General features: G+C 36.7%; 1 pseudogene; it reads left to right on the plus strand.

The window, feature by feature from the left end:
* LOC122050514 overlaps window positions 1–27,279 on the plus strand; it is a 109,551-nt pseudogene that overhangs the window by 18,791 nt on the left and 63,481 nt on the right.

Here is a 27,279-nt window from a genome sequence, read left to right on the forward strand (position 1 = left end):
CTATTCGTTTTTCCTTCACTTTCTCTTGTACTTTCTCATTCCACCACCAAGATTCTTTACTTAATGGTGCATGTCCTTTTGACTCACCGAGTACACTCTTAGCTTTTTTCAACTTTGATACCATCTTATCCCATGTTGTATTAGAGTCATCGTATATCTCACCTAATGCTTGTACTTCTATCTTCTCCTTAAATATATTTTGTTTCCTATCCTTTAACTTTCACCACTTAATTATAGGAATTGTATATATTTTCTTTCTATTGATACTATGTTTGAGGCGTATATCCAACACTACTACCCTATGTTGGGTAGTTAAGCTTTCTCCAGGGATGACTTTGTAATCTTTACAAATCTAGAAAGTCAATTTGCGATTTATTATTCTCACTTTTGAATGTGACTAAGTGTTCTTCTCTTTTCTTAAAAAACGTATTAGCTAATATAAGGTCATATGCTATCGCAAAATCTAATATAGTTTTCCCTTCCTCATTCCTCGTTCCAAACTCATAACTCCCATGTACTCTCTTATATTCCTCATTTTTCACTCCGACATGCACATTTAGATCACCTCCTATTAAAATCATTTCACTTGGTGGAATATTTTGTAATATTTCATCTAAGTCCTCCCAAAACCTTGATTTGGTAGCTTCATCTAATCCTACTTGTGGTGTATATACGCTAATTATGTTCATAGTTTCTTTCGCCACTATTATCTTAAGGGCTATAATTCTATCCCCTTTTCTAACTACTCCTACAACTTGTATACGCTAATTATGTTTATAGTTTCTTTCCCCACTATTATCTTAAGGGTTATAATTCTATCCCCTTTTCTAACTACTCCTACAACTTCATCCTTTAACAAATTATCTACAATGATACCCACTCCATTTCTTGCTTTACTCTTTCCAGTGTACCATAACTTAAAACCCGAGTTCTCTATCATCTTTGCCTTCTCGCCTATCCATTTTGTCTCTTGTATATACAAAATACTAATTTTTCTCCTAATCATCATATCTACTACCTCCATTGATTTACCGCTACATCTCCATGAGAACTTGGGTGTAGTGTTAAATAGGCAAAAGTTCTCACACCAATTATCCGGGGAACAACCTAGCATTAGCACAATAGTTTAATGGATTCATTCATTGAATATTTGCCATACTTTGACGCTAGCTGGCAACCTAACGCAACCATCCTCCTTTATCCGGGCTTAGGACCGGCCATGACCGGTCATCATGGGCGGAGTTTTATGAAAGACATAAGAGTATATATCCTTAGACATAACTTATTCTAGTTAATTAACATTTTTTTAAATAATCAAATTAATTAAAATTTATTTGCCACCCTGTATCTTGACACGTTTCCCATAACTAAAATTTCTTTGTCATCATTTTATAATCTACTGAAGTTATATCTAATTTTTCATAGATAATATTTTTTATTTTATTATCTTTTCATGTAACTTCACATATCCATAATGATATTTTTCTTTTCTTTTCATTTATTTCATATTTCCTAATTGCTCAACATTCTAATCTTGAAAACCATCTTTTACCTTAATGGGCATTTTGAAAGAATTCAAAACTACCATTGAATCTGTATATATTATGCATGTACCGTTAGACTCAATGACTTAAGCTTGCCATATTCATGATTTTATTTGCCATAATTTCCACATGATATCAATATTATAATCTTGTCGTCCCAAACTCCTTATTTTTGCTGCAATTGTTGTGATTATTATTCTTAAAATTTCACCATCAAATTCTTCAAAAAGTAAATCACAATTTCTAAATATATATCATTGAGTAATTTGCCACTTAGGTGTTTATACTATTCTATGATATTTCCATGTTATATGTCTGCAACTAGTGGAAAACTAAACCTAGAGTATGAGACTTAATCCAAGAAGACATCTTGTTCTCATCGGGCTAAGGTCTACTTAAGGTTAAGCTGTGATTTCTATCTATCTTTTTGCCAGGGACATGAATGCTTTCTTTTTCTCTTTATTATTTGGTGCTAATGTCCTTCCTTTAATCCTTTCTTTAATCCTCTCTTTATCAATGTGTTGATTTGACATTGAAGAAATAGTTTTCTATTGATTGGTCTGAGTGAAGGAATTGTCTATGTGCACCATTAGCAATTTCTAAAACTTTGCCGATAGGAATTTGGAAACACTATTTGCTATGTGTCCATCAACTATATAATTATTTTTTCATTTGTGTGTGATGTTTTCTTTTCGACATCTTCATGCCAATTTGTGTTTTTGTTTATGAGAGTTTCTCTAATTCGCTCAATAAGTTAGACATAGATCGTATCTTCGATCTAACTTATTAATGCATTACTACTTATGACAAAGTTTGAGATAAAATCAGTTATGTAAGGTTTTCATTTTGGGTCTGTGAATACATGTAATTATACTTTTTTTTTTAAAAAAAATAATGTTATACAAAATATTTCCTATTCCTCCACTATGCCGTGTTTTATTGGCATGTTGTGCCTTGTGTTGAAGTAGAATTAGAATTGGGTGTATCTCCTGATACATGTGAGACAACACTCACAATTTAAACAAGGGTTATTCTTCTAGGTTGTTTTTTCAAGTATATTTGATAGAAATACTCAATCTATGAATAGTATTCTTGCCTCGACATTTTGGCATATTAGTCTGTTTTTGGAACAAAATTCTTAATCTATTAAGACATTGCTTGGTAGATATGATTCCACTAAGGACTAATATTTCTTGGTTTTACAGTTCTACGTGCAATGTGGTTTATAATTTTACCTATTATATTAATATTGTCTTGATCCCTACGCAACTATCAGTTGGTACATAAAATAGTGAAAACCATGATTCTAAGAAATATTATTTTTTTTACTCTTAAATATTTATTGCCCCTTTTTGTTTAACATCAACAAGACACAGTTAACCTCAATTGGTTTTGAGGTTCACATTGTATTATTTATTTATTTTGTTAAGTTTTGTAATAATTACTCGGTGAAAATCCTAGCAATACATATGCAACTCATTTCTCTAAAATTTCTTCTAGGTTTTTGTCCTACTTTTATGATAGTTTTAGAGGATGTGGGCGATACATATGCAACTTTAGCACTAATGTATGGATATGATGCTAGATATGCTCCTTCAACAAGTCATTCAAGCTACACTAGTGGTATGATCCCTGATCTGATCCCTTATTACTTTTTTAAAAATTCATTGTGGTGTTACTAAGAGTTTGCTATTTTTCTTGAGATATGAGCTCAACTATGACTCTAAATTGTCTTCTTTCTTTTAAGTGTTTTTATATTGGGAGGTTGCATACTTATTTTTTTAATTATTGTTTTCATATTTCAATACTATAATGCTACATGATTTCTAAAATAGTTATGTGGTAATTACTATTTTATTCCCTTTGATTTTCTGTGGAATAAGTACTCCTATGTTTGGTTACTTAATAAATTTGAAATACCAAGTACCATAGAATTATTGTTCCAATAATTGTCTTTATATCTCCAAGGAGTATCATTCTGTTGCATTCTGTGACAAACTATTCAATTCTCCAAGAAAAGAGGCAGAGGAATCCTCTCCTATTTCTTGGGGTAGTAGGCAGAGGTAGAAACTTTGGCTCCTTGGTACTTTTTTTTATTACATAGAGCTGTGAAGGGTTGTTTGTTGGAGAAGATGGTTTCGTGAGGGAAGGAAGACCTTGGTCACAGTAAGAACGCATATGGTTTTGGCAGAAGGGTGGTTGATAGTGTAGTTGGGCAACAAAAATCCTATGAAAGAAATGGCTTGTAGTGGGGGAAGAGTATTTGCCAACTAGGAATATAGCAGACATTGAAAAATGGTACTATATAAGGAAATTATAACCTATGTATTTATATGTCATACCCTATATGTCTAGAAAGTGAGTGCTCTATTCATATTATTTCTCATAACATGATGTTGGTGCAATTGTGCCTCAAGTGGTCAACGTCAATGGAGATGTATCACATAGGGTGAAGTTAGGGTTGCATACAATGGATTGAAACGGTGAGGCATTTGGTCAATTGTAGGAAGGGTTAGCCTTTGGACATGTGGAAGATATGGAAGCTAGCGAAGTCCTTAAGGCAATGATCTTAGAAATATGTTAAATTGTAATTTTGGGGTTCACGTGATTTGGGCAACATTATCCAAGAATGATGTGAGTAAATTTGACTTGTAGAGAACCTTCGATCTAGTAACATGAGTTTCTTGTTGTAGTCGATGTCCAAGCTCGATCCCAAAGCTTTTTTACATAGGGTTACGGAGGTGTGAGCGAGCAAAAGTGGAATCTCTTAGCAGATTGAGTCCACTAGTGTTCAATCAACTGTTGAGCTGTCTACAGACTATTTGTTCGTGAATAAAATGCGCTCTATTATACTTGAGTTGACTAAATAAGGAATCCAATTGACTAAAGAGAATTTGAGTCAATTGAAACTTTAGTTAGTTGATTTTTAAACTGTCAATAAGAGATGCATGGCTTTTTATTTGAATTTGAGTCAATTGAAATAGATTTCAATTGTCAAGATAAGTTCAAAAAGTATTCATTGGTTAGCTGCAGAGTCCTCTTTTACAAACAAGAGCATGTTTCTTCTTCGAACTAATGGTCGCATAACAATAACTTTACCGTTGCGCCAAGGCTCCCCTTCAGATTTCAATTGTCAAGATAAGTTCAAAAAGGATTGTTGGTTAGTTGTAGAGGCCTCTTTATATAAACAACGAGCATGTTTCTTCTTAGAATAATGTATGAAAAGTCATATTTGATTTCTAGCTTTGTTTGGTCAAGATAAATGCAACTTAGTGCTATCAAAAGGCTTCTTCTACAAGGTCTTTGTACTTGTGGTTTCTCCACTTTATCCAAGGAGATTTTCACAGTTGGATTGCTGACATGATCAACTTAACTTATGGATAGATTGTTAGTAGGATTAGGGTTCTAAGCATGTAAAGGTCTCTTGTTAGCATTGCATTCTTCTATGATTATTATTATTTTGATGTGCTTACTTTAATATGAACAAACATACAATCATGCAAATCACTATTGAGTTTTTTTGGCCTTATAAAATGCAAGAAAAGGCAAAAATTATTTGTAGGTTGAAGTGTTGTTCAACCCCCTTAGTTTTCCGGTCTCATTGATCTGCACCTACACATGATCCATATTTGCAAACAAAGAAAACAAATGATTGAGACATTCATAATTTTAGTTCGCAATGATAGACTGACTGAAATATTAGAGAACACATTTAAATTGTTGTTAATTTTCATTACACAATATATTTAAATAAATTAGAGACTTCTATTTCTAAGAGTATTCACATGATTTTGGATAATAAGTACGACTAGAGGGAAAAAACAAAATAATGGTTTGATTCTTTCAAATATATTAATTGGAACTTGTGCTTAGTTTTAAACCTCAAGTTTGGAATGCTTAATCATTATCATTCATTCCTAGGCCTAAATTTGAAATTTACATTGCTCTAACTTGAAAATCATATTAAGTAGTTTAGCCTATAATGTCTTAATAAGAATCTTGACACTCTTGAGCACGTCAAATATCTATGCATAAGAGGATGAGTCTAATGAAATTCTTTAGTCTTTATTTAGAGAAAATGGATTCTATTGATGTAAATGCCAGAACTTGGTGGTGTCAGATCTTGAAGTTCTCTTTTTTTTTTGTTTTGTAAATATTTGAAGCATTGACAGGAAGGTGCATTGAAAAACAACCAATAGTCTCAGCTAAGAGAGCCTAGTATTTTATGTTCTTATGTAGTCTTTTGAAAACTAGGATTTGTCAACACTAGAGCGAATTTTGCTAAAATGTATTCCTGGTTTGTTTGGGTTGGGTTATACCCCTCCAGTATGATAACCAACTAAAAAATTTGGTATTTTTGCCTTCTTATGTTAACTAATACATATACCAAACATCAGTTTTTCAGTTGAAAACATTTCAATACATGCTAGATTAATTTGTGCAAACTTTTCTATTTTTGTCTTCTACCAATACATTGCTGCCAAATATTACTTCTTTTCTTTTGTGATTTTATTTTTTTGCTTTCACTTTGGAGGAGAGGTTCATATGCTCAGTGTGGACATGTTGAAGCCTTTTCTTCCTGTTAACAAATAAACTTATTTGAGCATTGTAAAATGTTGATAACTCTATCACTTCCTGTAAAGGTCGTGTTGTCATCAATTCTTCTAAAATGAGCATCTCATTCCCTTTAAAATAAAGAGATCAAATGCTCGATTATGTCCTGAGATTGATGGGTGAGATGAGAATGAGTTGGTATTCAAGCATTGAGCATCTGCAAACTCAGGTGATTTATGTTTTTTCCTCATCAGACTGAAGTTTCCATTATTGGGGATGATAAAGATGTCTTTGCTCTTGTTCATGAGGAGATTTATGTGTCAATATTTTGCAGACTCTTGCTTTGTGTGCATGTAAAACTTGGGTTTTAGTGGAACCATGATTGAAGCTAGAAACCGCATTCTAAAGGTAGCTTGCTTAAGAGGTTTTATATTTTCACCTGTCCTTTGGCTTTGTCCTTATTTTAGTTATTTATTACAGGCGACTTTCAGTTTCTTTGTTTTACCAAGTGATCCTTCCGATATTATCCGTCCACTTGTAGACAATTTAATTTCATTATTATGCGCTATTCTTTCAACCAGGTGACAACCTTATCACTTGAAAGTGATGCTATCTTTTTCATGCAATTGATAAGTGTTTAATATTCTGCTTTTAATAGATGTTTCTTTTCCTATATCTTCTCTAATGCTTGCACATTTTCCCACATGAAGAGCGCCAGTCCTAAGTCTAGCCTTGACTCTCAGTGGATTTGTTACTTTGGAGTACTGTAAGTGACCATATTTTTCTGCTAGATACAGATAGGTTACCATATTTTTCTGCTAGATACAGATAGGTTATGTACTGCTAATTTATTTCCAACTAACCAAGTGCCAGCCTAAACTAGGAAACTACTATGATTTGAGTTTCTTGTGGAGAACAAAGAAGCAATACAAAATCATGGATTTGTATTGTGTACTTGGTGGAAACGTTCATCAATGAACAAAGAAGTACAAAATACAATAGTGCTTACACAAAATAGCTATTTTTATCTTGCTATTACAATTTTCAAGCATAAAAATATATATGTTGGATGACATTATCCCAGCAAGGTTCCAAGAAAAAAAAACAAAATTTACTAGATTTGGCAAAATTGATTTTACAATAGTTGATTCCTAGGTACATTATATCTACAATTTCTTCCTTCTTCGCTTAGGCTTGACCTTCTAGAAATGACTATTTTGCTATAATTTAGGGCATTCACCCTATCAACATATAGGCATTATGTTTTGTCACGCCCCAGAGGAGTCTCTGTCCGAAGAAATTTCGGCAGCATCTCCCCTGTACGGCGGACAATCTGAAACTTTTCTACAAGCACTATATACCTCAGCCACATGCGGCTGGAATAATAACAATAAAAGAAAACAAACACCAAAACCAAAACACAAAACTGCTAGCCGGCTAGGCTTACACAACCAATAACAAATACAAAACACCACATAACAACATCAACCCTCCAAAAATAAAACCAGAGTACAGAGCTAAACAAACTGATACATAAAACAAACAAAACATACGTGAAACCGATAAGTCCTCTGATGTGACGTGGGGACCAAAGAGAATACTCAGCGACCTTTGGTACGAAAGATAGTGTCAGCGGGGTGAGTTCAACAACTCAGTGAATACCAATGGACATGAGTAGTAAGATATATCTAAGAATAAACATGGAATACGACTTCCTAATCATATATAGGGAATATGTAAACCGAAAGGTAACGAGGCTCACCGGAACTCCTATCCGCAAAAGGGTCACAAACCGAAGTGTCAATAATCAGTATGCAGTCAGTATCGATCCAACCAAAACGCGCAAACGCAAAGAAACACAATCATAAGAATATAAATACATCGATGCATATGATCGATGCGTCTGGTCACCCCGGTCGACGTCATCTCACATACAAACGGTGAGACCGGGTGGGTACAACCGTGCACTCTGTCGTCACTACTCGCGATGAGTGACCGAGTGGACGGATCTTGTCGAGTACTCTCCCGCGACCCCAAATCATAAACGGGGAGCTCAATGCTCTCCCGGTACACGATGACGGGGAGGTATCTCTGTTGGCCATGAGTCACCGACCAGAGCGAAACGAGTCCACCGTCTGCTACACTAAATGCCGGTGAGCAAACAGAGCGGGCCGACTACAGCTGGTCATATGACCAATAGTCAACAATGAACCGCCACACTGCACGATATACCACTAAACCATGAGGGGGTGTGTGCGATACGTATAGGCGATGGGCTCAACCATAGTGGAGCCGATAATCGCGATGCAATCACGATCGTGTCACGCATAATAAAAAAACCGATCAACATAACCATATCCATAAATACAAAATGGGTAATGTAAAAGCGATGGTCACATACAAAATCTAGAGTACACGGTCGGATAGAATATCAAACATACGTCAACATAACAAGTATGGTATATCCCGATCGGTAGAAAAATCCATATATATATAATATGGGTACCACAGTATCAGTAGGGCAATCCACGGATCTAGGACATACAGGTCCTCTATGGTATAGCAACCTAGATCCTAAACATATCTCCTTCCATAACATATGTACCAACAATATGCACATATCAAGAATCAAGGTCTAGGTACAGTCATGGCATAAAATCTAAGTATCAGATAATCTCGATACACATGACTAAAACCAAAAGTCCAGAACCTAGTCCTAATCTCAGTAAAACATGGTATGTCACTTATTCTAGAAACTAAGATACTCATGGTAATACAGTACTCATGGCAATAAATCACATGATATAAGCACGGATACGTCACAGGCGATAAACCTAACATGCTATGGATATCAAACAGTGACATACCAAAGACAAACATGTTCATTGCTTGTAGCTATAAAGTACTACGATATCCAACCTCCGATAAGAGGATCGTATCCGGTCCAATCCGATGTCAAGATGCTCGTCTCGCGTCAAAGTCCTGTATTACATGGTATAGCGATTTAGCTAATTACATATAAATTAATTAGCTAAATCCAATCTCCGAGAAGCTAACCTAAATCCAAATCCAATTATAAATCTTAATTTGGAACATCTAACTCCTCAATCAAATCAGAACAATCAACTACTGAATATCATCACTCTACATCAACCCGAAAGCTGAATAAAACTCACCTCAATCTCTACACGTAGCCCTTCATTAATTGCTGTCGGAAAGTGTAGCCGAAACCAAATGGAGCTGCTGTCATCCAACTAAAATTCTCCAAATATAGTTACTATATTCCAAATCAAACTAAAATTAACAGCCAGCTAAGTATAGATCAATCACCCAGAACTCCGATCAATTTAAAGTTGTACCTGATCTAACAATACCTAACCCTTTCCGGCGATGGCTCACGGCAAATCGACGAGCCCACTGAATTAGGATTGTAGGCTATGCTTGATCTGGCTGCCAGCAAAAATCACAGCCACCCTGGGTCAATATCAAGTCGTGGTGAAGGTCAGTGCTAGGGCTCGTAAAGGTGGAGCCTGCTGTGGCTGTGCCGGTGATGAAGAGTCTCGGCGCTGGCTTGGTCAAGGCCAAGAGGAGGCGATCGGCAATGGCGCGCAGAGGAAGAACTAGGGCACAGTGAGGAGAATCTCCGGTGATAGTTGGCTGCTCAAGCAACGAACAAGTCGGTGGTCGGCGCGCTGCAGATCTAGGGCACTGCGGCGTCGGTTGTGGTGGTCGACCCGATGAAGAAGACGAAGAGAAGAGTCGAGTGCAAGCTAGGGCAGAGGGAAATGGCCGGTTGTCGGCGCTCGGGAGAAGAGAGGAAGAGAGAAGAAGAAGCATGGGCGTGCGCGCGAGGGAGATGGGAATTCGACCGGCGGTTTGTGCGTGAGGGGAGAAGAAGATTTGGGGCACGGGGAGGAAGTAAAAGAAAAAGAAGAAAAGCAAATAAAATTAAAAAGAAATATTTAAAGAAAATCAAACATTTCCTCATTAAAATAGGATAACCCAAACAGGCTTTTCCGGGCCCCATTTTTATCCCCGTTAACTCGTCCGTACGAGCTCCGAAAAATTCCCGAAAAATTTCCAAAAATTCCGGAAAATTCCCTTATTAATATTCGCCTATTTTCGGTATTTTACATTCTCCCCCACTTATAAAAATTTGGTCCCCAAATTTTGTTTATCTACCATCAGCAAGTACTAACAACAGGCAACGAGTATAAATACCGAACGGTAAATAAAAATCACATATCTCTAATGAAAAAAATGGGGTATCAAGCTCGGATAGTATTCTCGAGCTTCCAAGTAACCTCCTCGTCCAAATGATACTGTCATCCGACGTTAACCAGCCGGATAGTCTTGTTCCGTAACTGACGCTCTTTTCCGGTCCAAAATCCGTACCGGAACCTCCTCATAAGTGACGTCAGGCCGAACGGGAACTGATATATCTGTCGAGAACGTCGGCGGGTGCGTATCTACTCAGCGTAGATCGTGGAATACCTAAGCACGCCTCTGAAGGACGGTGGTAGTGCTTGCTTATCGCTCCAATCCTCTCCAGATATGGAAATGTCGATGTATCGTAGCTTACCTCGAGGCCAATTTCTTCACCCCTTTTCGTGGGTGGAACTGTAAATCATGGTCGCCAATAAAGAACTCTGGTCTCGATCAACATAACCCTTCGGCGATCCTGCGACTCTGGCATCCTCCGTCGATAATACGGACGACTTTGCCTCTCTGTAAGGTCCCAATGAGCCTCCTAACCTCATCCCGGAGTGGGTGTCAAGCAGTTTACCTTCAACGGTGTCGGATAGCCAATACGAAACCAGTAGCGAACTCTACGATGCAAGTGGTCCTCCCAACCGCCTCCGAAATCATACGACCTCAACAAGTCCTCTAAAGTCCGAATGGTCCGCTCATCCGTCCATGCGGACGGAAAAGATCTGTATGAGCTCATGCCTAAAGGCTGCTGTAGACTCTGCCAGAAACGAGACGTGAAACAGGGGCCTCTATCCGAAATAATAGTCAACGGGACACCATGTGATCTGATGATCTCCCGGCAAAACAGATCTACCAATCGATCCAGGAAATCAGAACCTGGTTCGGGTAGCTCAGCTGGTTGGCTGCATCCGATTAGAACCTGGTTCGGGTCCGAGGTCTTGGGTTCAAAACCCGGCTTTAACATATATATATTTTTTTATTGTAATACCCCGGTTCTGAGATTCTGATTAAGTATGGCTTAAAAGGTTAGATGGTATTATCCATATCACCAAGGTGCACCTTCCTTTTCGGAAGCCCAAACTCAAAGAACTCCAAAGTTAAGCGTGCTTGGCTTGGAGAAATCTGAGGATGGGTGACCTCCTGGGAAGTTTTCCAGGGTGCGTGCGAGTGAGGACAAAGCACGCTGAAAGGACCTCCGGTGGTCTGTGGAGCTAGTCATCAAACCGATGGACAATTATGGGTAGCGTTCCCGGTTCGGTCTGGGTAGGGACGCCCGGGCCGGGGCGTTACAGATGGTATCAGAGCAACCTTGCGACCGTGAGTGCGCCTGTGGTAGGAGCACCCAGGGCACCACCTAGCGAGGGAGATTTTGGGATTTATCTGTGGTGTGATTTGTGGTTACACAACGAGGACGTTGTGTCTTTAAGTGGGGGCGATTGTAATACCCCGGTTCTGAGATTCTGATTAAGTATGGCTTAAAAGGTTAGATGGTATTATCCATATCACCAAGGTGCACCTTCCTTTTCGGAAGCCCAAACTCAAAGAACTCCAAAGTTAAGCGTGCTTGGCTTGGAGAAATCTGAGGATGGGTGACCTCCTGGGAAGTTTTCCAGGGTGCGTGCGAGTGAGGACAAAGCACGCTGAAAGGACCTCCGGTGGTCTGTGGAGCTAGTCATCAAACCGATGGACAATTATGGGTAGCGTTCCCGGTTCGGTCTGGGTAGGGACGCCCGGGCCGGGGCGTTACATGTTTTGTCTCTTTCTTGAGATACATCCAATCTGTTCTGTTCTTAATGCTTTGTGGCATTGACTCATGATAAACAATGTGGAAATTCTTTTGTTTTAATTTGCTGAAGCACTTATGGGTTGTAATGAGCTCATAGTTTGCAAAATCACGATTCGGATCGTAGGATCATACGATCCTACGATCCGGAAATCCAAAATCCATCCAGGATCATCCAGAATTGATTTTTGCAGTAGAATCATAGCAGGATCGGAACAAAATCGGTAGAATCGTAACAGGATAGGAGCAGAATCGGAGTAGGATTGGTGGAAGCTTTGAGAGGTCATAACTTTTGACTCGAATTGAACCACGAGGTCTATAATATATCAAATCAAAATTCGTTCAGAGATCTTTAATAAATTTTAAAGTCTATCCTTAACCAACCTATTTCAAACCCAAAAAATATAATTTAAATCCTTTTCGGAAGGCTAGAAGATTTTTTTTTATTATTATTTTTTTCATTTTGATAGGGTTTAAAATTATTTAAACATATGTTTAATCATTTTTGAGTTAGTTTTTTATCAATAATATTTTGTCATATCTTTTTTTCCAAAATGATCAGTTTTTGGTCTAGTATTATGTGGCATCAACTAGTGTTTAGAAGATTATTTCCGGCGTTCATATTTAAATCAAAAGATTCAATAACTTCTGTTATATACGTTAAGTGCTTTGTTGGCCTTTAAATTGGATCATCTTATAAACCAAGGAAATATTTTTGACGTTGAATGTGTTATTATTATTGTCTTAATAGAAATTTTATATTCTATATGAAAATATAAATATTATTACTATGCGATAATGGTAGTTAAATTACTAGTTAATTTAAATTTGTACATATAGTAATGTAATCTGAGGTGTTGAGGGTAAATGATTGCATATATATGCAAATTAGTTATCTATTTATATGTAAATGAGTTTTTAGGTATTTTTTCTAATTATTAATCATGTATGATAAAATTTTAAGGATTTTTGGTACGATCGTACGATTCGAGTATCCGATCTTGACCCTAAATCGATTTTACGTAGGATCGCAATTCTATGAAATGAATGAGCTTATTCACCTCTTGAATAATGATCAAGTCGAAAAGTAGAGGCTCTCTTTCTTGTGCAGCTTGCTGCAATGTCCTAAATCCTTTTCTTCCTCATCCAACCTCCATATGAATGCAACAGAACCTCCGGATATTTGAAACAGACCATATACTTTTGATTTGATGTTTCTTCTTTTCATGCTCTACCTTTAATTTAAAACTTTGACATTGATTAATTCTCTTTTGGCAGTGAGCTATTCTCTAGTTTATTGGTATTATTTTGACATGATTATGAAAGAAAAACCTAATTGAGAAGGACAAGAATTATATATATATAAACTGAAATGTATGTAATCATTGTTTTATGTTGAAAGTTTAGGCAAGATCTTCATTGCTCGTATTGCGAGGCCTTATCTAGCACTCACCCTTTAGTTATTATTTCATCACGTGAAATATTTCTAGGACTATTTCTATTTGGCTACATTACTTTCCTAGCTACTGGATTCTTCTTTTATATTTCCAACCTGTAACGTTACTGTCGTTGCCAACATGTTTTCCTATTAGCTCTGGAAAAAAAAACATCAATAATCATGTTATAATTCAAAATATGGATTATTTTTACTATAACTATTGCTTCATCAAAGAAAATGCTATAATATTTAGTAAATGATTAAATTTGCTACCATGATCATAGCATAAGTTGATTATACCAAGTCTATAAACCTTGCTCGCGGTCATGCTTTAGAATAATATTTTCTTTCCTTCGAGAAAGATTGAACTAACATTGATTTTTTTATATATTTCTTAATTAGTTAAGAAAACAAGATAAGGTTATAATTCAGACATTTTTGGTGTAAGGTGACCAACCCTTTTGCGTTTTTCTTTTATTTTTGTGACTGACTTTTTTTCTTTCAACATCACAATAATTTTTGTTCATGATTGGTTTCGTTTAAATTGTTAGCTTCCTATATGATATTCTCTTATTAGAGGTGAAGATTGGTTTATGGTCTGGACCTAAAGCTTAGCTACTTTATGTTGCCAAATCAAGTAATTGGAAGGGACGAGACTTGCCCTTATTCTAGTACAATTCTCACGACCTTGGGTAGCTACTCCCTTTGGTCGGGGTGGGATTTACCCTATTCTTAGTACAATCTTCATGACCTTGGGTCACTACTTCCCTTGGTCGGGTAGGTCTTGCCCTAGTCTTGGGTCGCTACTCCCCCTTGCCTCGGAGGGATTTTCCCTATCAAGGTTGGACATTCTTATTATTGTGCCCAATTGTGGGATCAAGCTCTTCTCTCCGGTTTGAATTCAATGGTTCTTTTTGACATTCTTGGCATGAACATGGCATTATTGGTCTTCTTATTACCCTCCCGACCGAAGTATCGAGTTCCTCTCCCCGGTTGGGATAGGATGGGACTTCTTTGTGGTATTCAAGACATTTTCAGATATTCTTGGCCTTCTTGTTATTATCCTCCCGGTCGAGAATCGAGCTTCTTCTCCTTAGACGAAATAGGATGGGACTTCTAGCATTCTTGGCATGAGCATGGTATTATTTGTCTTCTTATTACCCTCATGACTGAAGGATCATGTTACCCTCCTCGGTCAGGCTAGGATGAGACTTCTTTGTGGTATTCGGGTATTCTTGGCCTTCTTGTTATTATCCTTCGGCCAAAGGATTAGGCTTCTCTCCTCGATCAGAACTGGATGAAACTTTTGGCATTCATGGCACGAGCACTGTATTATTGGTCTTCTTATTACCCTCCCGATCAATGGATCGAGTTCCTCTCCCCGGCTCAGACAGGATGAGACTTATTTGTGGTAGTCAGGTCATTTTCAGGGTATTCTTTGCCTTCTTGTTATTATCCTCTCGCCCGAGGGATAATGCTCCTCTCCCCTGTTAGAATAGGATGGAACTTCTGCCATTTTTGGCACAAGCATGGTATTATTGGGACTTCTTTGTTGTATTTAAGACATTTTCTGGGTATTCTTGGCCGTCTTGTTATTATCCTTCTGGCCAAAGGATCAAGCTTCTCTCCCTAGTCAAAACAGGATGGGACTTCTGGCATTCATGACATCAGCATGGTAATAGGTCTTCTTATTACCATCCCGACTAATGGATTGAGTTCATCTCTCAGATTAGGACACGATGGAACTTCTTTATGGTATTCAGGACATTCTCACCGTATTCTTGGCCTTCTTCGTATTACCCTCTTTTTGGTCACGATTGAACAGGTAGCTGGATATTCTCGGTTTTCTTTTGGATTTTTCAATATTCTTATTATTACCCTCCCCCTTTCGACTGAAGGATCAAAGACCTCTCCTCGGTCGAAATAGGATATGGATTCTAGCATTCTTGGCATGAGCATGGTATTATTGGTCTTCTTATTACCATTCTAACCGAAGGATTAAGTTTCTCTCCCCGGTTGTGACAGGATGAGACCTCTTCGCGGTATTTAGGACATTTTTAAGGTTTTCTTGGTCTTCTTATTATCCTCCCGGTCAAGGGATCGTACTTCTCTCTCCTTGGTTGGAATAGGATCAGACTTCTATCATTCGTGGCATGAGCATGGTAATATTGGTTTTCTTATTACCCTCTTGACCGAACAATCGAGTGCCTCTCCCAGTTAGGATAGGATTAGACTTCTTTATGGTTTCAATACAATTTCAAGTATCTTAGCCTTCTTGTTATCCTTCCGTGTTGAGGGATCGAACTTATCTCCTCGGTGGGACAAGGATGAGACTTTTGACATTCTTGTCATGAGCATAATATTATTGGTTTTACCCTTCCGACCGAAGGATCGAGTTCCTCTCTCCAGACGAGACAAGATTGTTAATTATCTTTTTATTGAATACAATGATATAACTTGTTTCTTATTTGCTATTGACTAAGTTAGGTGAAGCTCCAAAGTTGACATATTTTTTATTCACACATTAAGCTATTTTAGTAATGCTATAATTCTTTGTCATTTTGGCTTTGTATTTATGTTTACATGTACAACCATTACTACTTTTGTTGTCACGCCCCGGAGCAGTCCCTGTCCGAAGAAATTTCGGCAGCATCTCCCCTGTACGACAGACAATCTGAAACTTTACTACATCACCATATACCTCAGCCACATGCGCCTGGAATAAATAACAATAATAAACAAACCACAACACATAGACATCCATGCAGTTTAATAAGCAATGATAATAAGACTCAAAATCCACCCTACTCAACTACACTCATAAAGCTCAAAACCGATATCCTACTCCACTACACTCATAAAACACAAATCCGACGATCAAATCAACTTACCTCTTCTGCCGTTTAGGCATGCATATAGTAAAACAAATCCAATTAAAAACCCATCGACAAGTACAATCCATGCAAGCTCCAAGTATCAAAACAAAACAAGTCCAAACTTAGTCTAGTACATAAAGCCAAAAGATAAATAAACATCCTCGTGGGCTGCAGGGGACTAGCAACTGGAACTCTCTCCTGACAGCATCAACCTGAAAATAGTAAATATCCACGGGGTGAGTCAACTCCTCAGTGGGTAACAACTGATATACATAGTAGAGAAACAACATCTAGCACTAATCATGCGTATAGTCTCCTGATATAAGAAGGATAAAATGCAACTGTAGTAAACAGGAGAAAACTGTACTAACCGAGACCTGGTACAAGGATAAACAGTCCGAGAGGTATAGAAATCCGGTATGCATGTCAAGCATGGCCATCCAACCAAAATGCAGCAAATAAATGCAGCAAACACAATCACAAGAAATAAATGCATCAATGCGTATGACGCTAACGACGGCTCACCCCCGACGCTACCAACCATCTCACACGGTGAGACTGGGTAGAGCGACAACCGCACTCGTCACATCGCTCCCGACGATGGTGACCGAGTGGACGGGATCGTCGAGTACACCTATCCTCCTACCCCAAATCATAAATGGGGGCGAACGCTCTCATCTCCCAGACACGCGGGGAGGAATCTCTGCCGGCTACCACGCTGTGTCACACTACCTATGAGTGGACCAACGGAGCCAAACAAAGTCCCTGCTGCAACACACTCTGCCTGAATCGACCACAAACCCATGAGTGGTGGTGTGTGCAGATCCATGTAACTGGTGATGTGCTCAACAATAATAGAGCGGACTATCGCACAACATGCAATCATGCGAATGGTGCATGACACTAATCATGGAAATATCCTGAGCTAAACCATATATAAATAGAAGTTGCACCTTAGGTCAATGAATCAAATCAAAGGTACACAGATAAGATAAGGTATAAAACCTAGGTCCTGAACATGGTGAAGCATGGTATATCACTACCCCCTATAAGCATGTATAAGCAGGTAAGAAATAACATGAGATGCAAAACAAGTATCAACCAAGCATGTAACAAGTATCGGGTAGTGACTAACCGAAACAGATAAGAAACATAATTATTGCAATTTGTTAAATTCGCTACTATGCATATCAAACGACATAAAGTCAGAAGTACCCGCCTCCAATAAGAAAGTCCAATCTGATCCAAATCTGACGTCGAGATAATCGTTTCGAGTCACAGTCCTGTGTTACCAATTTAAATATACTTTATTTAGCTATAATTCTCATAAATAGATAAATAAAATCTCTAACCCTAATTAGGGTAAAACTTTAAATCAACACATACACATAAACCTAATTCACACATCAATTATTAAAGTCAACAAGGATCTTTACCTAATTTTCCTCTTTTCAACGATGGCAGCAGATCCGATCAAATGCTGGGTGGTGACATTAGGTCAAGTTGCTGCCCAACAGATCAACATTCCTAAAATCAGGCACCTAGCATAGTTTAAATGCCTAAATTCACAGTGAATTCCTCAACTAAATAAGACTAAATCAATGTTTACCCTAAACTTGTGCCGGTAGCTTTCTTCCTGCCGGCATCTGATGACGAAGAAGGTGACCCGATAGAGAGGTCTAAGGCACGGCTTGGAGGGCTTCGACAGATCTAGGGCAGATCAGAAGGGGGCTCTGCCCGGCAATAATGAACTAGGGAAGTGGTAACCGCGGCGGCGCTGGGATCTCCACGACAAGGGGTGACGGGCGTCGGTGACTAGCTAGGCATGAGCACAAAGGAAGAGGCCGGCGATCGGCTGGTTTCGTGCGGGAAGAAGGCTCGGCCGGCGGCAAAGATCTAGGGCACGCGGCTGGTCGGAAGAGGAGATGGTCTCTTGTGCATGAGGGCAGCGACGCAACGAGGAGGAGAAGAAAGGGCCGACACCAAGGAGAAAATCTCCCACAAGGGAGGCGGCCTACCGGCGGTGGCTTGTGCGTCGCCGACGCGTGGGAAGATGAAGAGGAGAATCGGGCGGAGGATGGCTCGGCTAGGGCACAGGGCGATTGGGGGCGGCAGAGCAGAGGAGAAGAGAAGGGAACAAACCCTCGATCACGACTTTAATCGCGAGGAAACCGCTCGGCGCCGGTTAGGCAAGGGGAGAGGGCTTCGGGCGCGAGAGTTCGGCAGAGAAAGAAAAGAAACGAAGAAAATAAAGAAAATAAAAGAAAAAGGAAATATAAATATAAATATTTCCTAGCTTAAATGGGGTAGCCTAAACAAGCTTTTCCCGACCCCGTTTTTATCCCCGTTAACTCGTTCGTACGAGCTCCGAAAAATTCTCGAAAAATTTTCAAAAATTCCGAAAAATTCCCCTATTATTATTCTCTATTTTCCGGTATTTTACATTTGTCATGCTTTTTGTTGGAGTTTCAACAAAATAAAATGATTGCAATAGATAACTCATAATTCATTAGTCACTACGTAGGTTTCTATGGTTTGTTCCTTGACCTTTTATAGAGGGCTGATAGCTCATTCATAAGGCGGTTTGCTGCTAGAATGCTTATTGGGAAGAAACCTGCCCAAGCATTGGTTAGCGCAGATATTATTTGTAATGTGATTTTCATATCCAACTAATGAATTTCAATTTGATTGGATATCTTTTTAGCTCCCTACCAACAAAAGTCTATTACAAAGCCGTGTGTGAAAATGAAAAATGGGGTGGGATAATCGAAGGTTTTTGTTGAGATTGAAGATGTTGAGGTAATTTGTCTTAGCAAAACTCCAGTTCTTTTTTTTTTTTTTTGAATTAAAGACCTCTTGTTATCTTTTACATGGAATCATATTCAAAGTAGGAAAACAAGCTAATGTAGAACAATTATTCTATAGATCTTTTGGGTAGGGTTTTTTGCTAATACTCTTTTCTATCTTATCTAGTTCTTAATTTCTTTGATTGATAATAGCCTAGCAAAATGAGTTTAAAGGAAATTGAAGGAAGATTGTGATCATGTGTAAAGGTGGAAACTATCTCTCAAATAAATAGTGTTTGGAAGGACAACTAGAAAGTAATGAACCCCTCTTTCTTGTCATTATTATGTTTAGTTGTCTAGTTTACCTATGTGACATTCTTTCGTATAGGAACATAAGTGATAAATCTATGTTGTCCTTATGTGTAGCATGTTTCATTGTATTATAACACCATATATCAATTCCAAAGTAGTACAACCTACAAGATTTCATTACTTATCATGATTCAGAACATGTTATTAAATCAATCATTATAACACTAATGTGTGTCGGAATAACACTGACCAAGATATGTCTTTTCTAGCTATTGGCCTTTTTGAAGAAAAAATTAAGAATCTTTAGGATCTAGATGTGAGATTGTTATTCTATTTTTATGTACTATACCTAGATGGAATGAGAAAAACATATCGTGGCATGCCATAGTAAAAATTATAAAAAAATAGTTATTGATTTCTACACTTATCTGATAAGGGATTTTAATGTGTTTGTTTATGGGATAGGTTCAACAAAAAGTCATTGATGTCATTACTTAAATAGCTTCCGCTGTGAAAAAATTTCCAAAGCGATGTGTGGTGCTGTGCCTTTGTGTATGGAACAACCATTTATATTTCCTTGATATAAACCTTCTATCTTCTGTTTGCCGATTACTTTTCATTCTTGTCATGCATCCTACAAAAGATCTATGCCCTGGTACAAAATGCTAGTTTTAAAATAGCTACAGGAAACAAGTTTTTGTTGGTTTTTTGAATTGAGAAACATGGAAGAAAAGACTTCAAGCCTTTGCTTCTATCTTCCATCGGCTTCTCCATTACTCAAGGTGAGTGATAGTTAAAACAAACTTATATTGCAGGAGCATGCTGTGAAAAGAACTCCTTCAATGAGTGAGCTCAATGAAATAAGGCTGGGCAGGTAGGCTTCAACAAAGTAGGTTAGCTTCTTTAAAATATTTTCCTGTATATCAAAACTTTGATTGCCTTTAAATGTTCTCCTTGATCTCGGGTTCTAGTTTTCTAACTATCACAAACTCTTGTTTTGCAGCAACAACTTAAGCAAAGTAACCGGTTATTTTGTTTTCCATTTATGACTTTGTTGCTTTCCCTTCTTTTCTAGTTTTACAAGCAGTTGCTTTCCTATTTGACCAATTGTTTGTTTGAATGCCAAGTCCTATTAGAGTTTCTCTGTTCAAAGTTATGCTTTCAATTAAATATTAGTAAAAATACCATGCCGGTGCGCTATAATGCTTTTTGTTGTTGCCATATAAGTATTTTTCTATCACAGGTGGTGGATGATTCAACATTATAATAGTTAAGTTAATACAATCCAAATATTCAACACCTAGACTAACTAATTTAGATTCGGTCATCAATTTTTCTTATACCATTTGTTCTTTTGTTATTTTGGTTGAGTACTTTTGCCTTAGGCATCTCACCTAGAGGCTTTGATTTAAATGTTCCTTGCATGATCCTTTAATTAATTCCCCAAGTGATTTTGTTTTCTAATAAAGAGTTGTCTAAGTGATTATATTATCATGTATTGATTTCTTATATAAAATTTATTTACAAATACGGCTTAACAAAAACAATGGAGATGACCATATACTTTATTTCTCTCATAATATTGAGATAAACTAGAAAAACTAACCAATTAGAGTATGTGAGCATGTGAAACTGGTATCAGTTTGATATATTGACAATATAATCAAGTGCACTCTTGAAATGCCACTTTGTATCTGATAGTATTGAACCTTTCATGTTATATACACACATCTACTAATATTTATGGCCCAAGGATTATATCTATAGAGGATTAGTGATTGATGAACTGGCTTGTAGTTCTACCCTAATAATTTAGCACTTTAGCACTTTGTATCCTGAAGAACTCTTCTTTTAGGAATATACAGACAAATGAGAATGGACTTAACCTTCGTGATTTGGTTTCTATATTTTGCCAACTGCAGTGTATGCTTTTTCGCTCTTTACTTAAGCTTCTAACTTGTTGGATGCAATTGAATTTCAAGTGAGCTTACTCACCTTAACCACTGGTTTAGGTTAATAATGTGTGATTCTTTTTTTTTTCCTTCTATGTTAAGAATATTCTTAGCTGAAAATGGTGTCCCTTTGAATCTCTTGGCTTGAATCATAATTAATGTCTTCAAGATTTATTATTAAATTCTGATGTTATCATTAGCTAGCCTCAGGTTGCCATCCATGATTGGGAGTTAGTAATGTTTTTTGGCTTGGTTTCAACCATTTATTGTTCTTATGAGTTCCCATTTCACCAGGATCAAAGTGAGATACTTTAGTGTCATTGGGGTACTTGCCCATGATTGTTGTTGTTGCGACCTTTTGATTTTTCTCTATTGTATCAACTTCTCCTATATAGTGCTGTGATCAAACAATGTATTAACATTTAAGAGATTCAAATTAAATAGAACAACTTCAAATGATACTACATTATAAACTGGTTCAACTTGAAACCCAAAATAATTTGAGTTTGAATATCATAATAGTGAATAAAATCTTCAAAAGAACAAACAGTGCAACTAACTAGTGAGATGAACTCAGCCAATTATGTCACGCCCCAGAGGAGTCCTTGCCAGAGAAAAATCTGGGAGTATCTCCCCTGTACTGATGATAATCTGAAGCATGAATACGTCACAAACAAAATACATCAGCCCACACGGCTGGAATATATATATATACAACCACGCAGTTATATAATTAGTCCACTCGGCTGGAACAAAATAACCACAACTACGCAGTTATATAGTCAGTCCACTCGGCTGGAACAAAATAGCCACAACCACGCAGTTATATATATAACAACCCATACGACTGTACTAAGAACATAACGGAAAATAAAAGGAAAGTCCATACAAACCAAAACAACACAATGCGTGCCGGCACGACTTAAACACAAATACAACATCAAAACGATAAAATAGTCACGTGGCGTTTACCAATACAAAGCTAAATCAATAAGGAATATATATAAAAAAAAGAAATCAAGAGCGAGGTAAACCGTCTTCTGATGTGACGTGGGACTGACAGACATGATACTCTGAGCGACACGACATATCTATGTGCTAACCTGAAAACAACAGGAAAAATAAGGAGTAGTGAGTTCAACAACTCAATGGATATCAAGCGGACATGCATAGTAAAATATAACTACTAGTAATAATCATGCGATACAGTTTCCTGAACAATAATAGGAAATGTGAACTGAAAAGGCTGAAGAAACTGTACTCACCAGGACCTCCTATCTGGATATAAGGGTCGTCAGACCAGACATAAAGTGTCTCCTATATGCATGTCAATCATATGCAACCACCAAAAATGCAACATACAAAATGCAGCAACCACAAGCAATAAATGCAATCTATGCATATGATGCAAATATGGCATGGTCACCCCTGACGCCAGTCAGCCATCTCACACGCGATGGTGAGACCGAGTGGGTAGGGCTATGACAACTGTGCACTTTGTCATCACTACTCCTGAGTGACCGAGTGGACAGGATACTGTCGGAGTACACTATTCTCCTACCCCAAACATAGTGGGGGAGCTTAAGCTCTCATCTCCCCCTATATCATGGTGAAGGGGAGGGATCCCTGCCCGCTACACGCTGCAGTCATCGCTACCCATGAGCGGACCAACAGAGCAAACTGCACACACCCTGCCTGATATACTACTAATTCATGAGTGGTTGTGTGTGCAGATCATGTAACTGGCGATGTGCTCAATAACAATGGAGCCGACAATCGCTCAACATGCAATCATGCAAGATGATGCATGACACTACAACATGTAAATCCTAACACCTCCATAATATGTAAAGAAATCCAACAAGGATCTAAGTATCATGAAACTAGGTACACATGTTAGGTATGTCTAGTAACTAGTCCTGTACATAGTAAGGCAATGTATGTCACTACTTATATGATCATAAGTACACATGGCAAGAACAAAAGAATATAAGTCTAAATGCATAACAGATAATAACAAACAAAGGCATGTTATAAGTATCAAGTAGTGACATACCAATGGTAGCTAAACACAATCATTACTTATCATTATCCTCCTGATCGAGAGATCGAGCTTCTCTATTCAGGCCGAATTATAATTGTTATTCAGGTATTCTGGGCATTTTTTATTTTTGGCCATGGGATCGAGCTACTCTCCCCACTCGGATGATAATTGGTATTCCTATATTCTGGGCATTCTTATGCTTATTATCTTCAGTTGGAATATAATTGATATTCGGGTATTTTAGGCATTCTTATATTTATCATCTTCATGACCTTGGGGATTGAGTTCCTTTGCTCAGTCAGATTATAATTAGTATTTAGGTATTTCGAGTATTCTAATTTTACCTGATCATAAATTCTGATATTCTAGGACTGGAATCTACTTCAATTGCTGAATTCTTGCAAAAGACATAAGTTGTTGAAATTATGAAGCGGCATTGACTTTCGTTTGGGCATCAATATGGTTTTCTTCATGAGAGTTATCAAATAGAGACACATGCTTTCTTATTCCTATACTTTCTCCTTTTTTATTTCTATAAAGAGTTATATTCGTAAAATGTTTTTATTTTGAGATATGGTGCAAGATATCTGATATGTACCTTTTTTGATTGGTAGAAGTTCACTTCCAAAATATTAAAAACTTCTTTTGATTTCATGAACTTTCACTTTTTCTCTTTTAATGGAATGTTAATCCAGACCTCTTCCTTTTTTCCACTTATAAGTAGAACATGTTAGTCTTTATTTAATAAGGAATGAATTATTTTGTCTTTTAAACTAGTGACTTGTGCATACATTAGGATAAAAACATGAGGTCCAACAACTTAATATAAAAAGTGTCGTAATTTCTTATAAGTTAGAAGTTTATCTTGGTGTTACTTTAGGAATTTTCTTTTATTTATTAGGATGGTATTATATAGAAATAACCTGATTTGGTGTTTTCTTTCTTGCAAGTTGACTGTGTCAGAGTTTGAAGTAGTGTCAACCAATAAGTAAAAAAATTATTATTTGTCTTAACATTTTCTTGTCTTTAGTTGTTATAATTGTGTTTATGTTTATAAATATTTGTTTTTTTTCTTATAAATATTTTTAAGGTGTTTGAGTATCCATTTAAGGAGTTGCCAAAGTTGGGGCTATGCTTGTGTTGCCTCAACATCTTCACCACTTGTTTAAACACTTTAATTCCATTATAGTCTTGCATATATTTTTGTGGAATTCTACTTTTTCATGCTGTTTTTTTGAACTTGATTGTTGCTCTATTTTATAGGCGGGATAATAATGGAATCAATTGCATTTTTACTACAAGTTTTTTCCCTCTTAAGTTTACACTGGTTTGTAGTTATATTGTTCTTTGTAAAATAGAAAAATTGAGTATTTTAAAGAATAATTATAATATCAATTTGTTAAGCTAGTTGAAGACATTCTTAATATTTCTTCATATCATGCTTCTTTACAAAAATGTTGATTTTATTCAACAAAACAAATTGTCAATTGACCCTTTTTTTTTTTGTGACCGATTAATATTCTTTAATTAATAATTTATATTACTTAGTTACCTTTAAATAATATCCTTTTCATAATTTCTTTTTATTTACATCTTGACTTCTTTAGATATTTTGGATGACCTTTTAGATATTGATCAATTCAACTTTGAATTTGAATCACAATAATTTTTTTACTTAGCTTAGTGAAACAATTGCTTTGTTGAATAATTTTACCTAGAGTTGATTGTTCAACAAATCTAATATATTGTACAAATGTGGTGTATCTAATTGTTTTACTTTTGTGATTGAGTGGATAGATGCATGAAGCTATTTTCATGTTGCGTTGGGAGTTTTAAACTCTATAATGGCTTTATATCTAGATCACTAATGTTCTTTTGTAATTTGGGAGCTTGTTTTTTTTGGAAGTTAAGATTTCTATACTTGTTGCATATAACAATTTGCTTGATATATGTGATATTGTAGTTTTTTTGTATCTGCACTAGATTTTAGCACTTACCTGATAAGGAATTTTAACATGTTTATGGGGACAGGTCCAACAAGTCATTGATAAGATTCAATGCTTGTGTAGTTCTACTTGAGGTTCTTCTTGTGGAACATTTTCAAAGTTTTTTTTTACATTATTTGTTATGTTTTATGAAAAGGGTTGTTCATGTTTATTTTTTAGTTTCTATATTTTGTGAAAACTAGTTAGGGGAATGATTCAGTGGTTTAACTTTTTTAGGGTCTCAAAATTCTTGTATGTCACCTTTTGTATTTTTTGATGATTTTATTCTCTCTAATCTCTTTACTTAGTAGTGTCTTTTGATTTCTGTTGTAGTTGCTAGTTTGTCTAATTTATCAACTCAGTTGGAATGTTCGGAAGGTTGCTTATGAAGCTACCTGTAAAATTGGCTCTTCTTTAGAAATTTTGTTGGTAAATCTTCTTCTTGAATATAGGCGTTGGTTGTCTTTAGTTATTGAGAAAATTTCACAATTGAAGTATGTGTAAGTGTTTGTGTTCCTTACTAAATCTATGTGCTCTTTGTAACTTATGGTCAATTGTGATCTAGTAGGTTGTTGCCTTAGTTCCTCCAAAACCTAAATGACTTACTTTGTATGGTTGGGGCATATGGACACCTAGATCTGCTTAACCCCATGTTGCCGCTTTATATTGTGATGTGTTTAATACTTATATTCATGCTATTTGATGCTTATACTCTAGTTGGAGTCATACAAGGTTTAGACTTCTTTGATTGAGAATTTGCTCTTTTTGTTTCTCTTCTAGGCATATGGACACCTTTTGGTTTGTTTTCATTGCCTAGTTGTTTCTAGTGTTTGTTTTTTCACTTTTGGTGCTATATGAGTTTATTCCAAACTTCTTATGCAATTACTAGTTTCTTATTTGATTAATTTTCTCAATTAACTTCCTAAGATGATGCATGCATGGTCAATGACACAGAGTTGGTATGAGGCACAAATCTACTATCTGTTAAATTGTTAGTGAAATGTTTTCTTCTTATTGCAACTGCAGCTATTTCCTGTTTCGATGGTTCATATTTCCAGTTGATAATTTGTTCACATCACCCTTGCATTGCCAACAATGGTATAAGCAACCATGTATGGAAGGTAGGTTAAGTTCCCAAAGGCCCTTCGTAGGGGTATTTTTGAACAAATAGTTAGTGGTCTGTCAGTGTCATGTAAAGTTGGACCACCTCCAACAAATTGGTTTACCTTTAAATTTTCAATTTATTTCTATCTAAATTTAGTTATCATCCAACTTTACTTTTGCTAGATATTCTTTTTAATTACTTCATTTATGCTAGGTAATCGAGCAGATTCTGTTTTCTTCCCAGAAGACTGCATGCACTTCACAATGATTGCACTTTCTACTTCTGAGTCTCCACGGCTACTACACCTGGGAACTTCTGATATGATACTTCTGATCTATTTTTTAGTATTAGTTCGTTGTTATCATATTTTCTCCCAACAAATATTTCTTTACAACTTGTTCACCCATTTTCATTTTCTTTATTGCTAGATTGTAAGTTTAGTTTATATTAGTTTTAGCTCATGAGCAGCTAAATGAGTGTCAATTTTTTGGATTCATATGTATCTATGTTGTACTCTTAAAATGATAGGTCATATCGAAAGAAGGTTTATTGAGGTGCCTCTTGGAGCTACATGGGTTATGGCAACAATCAATGAGAGCTTCAGGATTTGATACAATTCAGGTACAATGTGCTTTGCTAACATATTATGATATTGTGAACTTGTACTTTATTTGATATGCTCCTTAAT

Source organism: Zingiber officinale, chromosome 3A (genome assembly GCF_018446385.1).
Source record: "Zingiber officinale cultivar Zhangliang chromosome 3A, Zo_v1.1, whole genome shotgun sequence".
Taxonomy (NCBI): domain Eukaryota; kingdom Viridiplantae; phylum Streptophyta; class Magnoliopsida; order Zingiberales; family Zingiberaceae; genus Zingiber; species Zingiber officinale.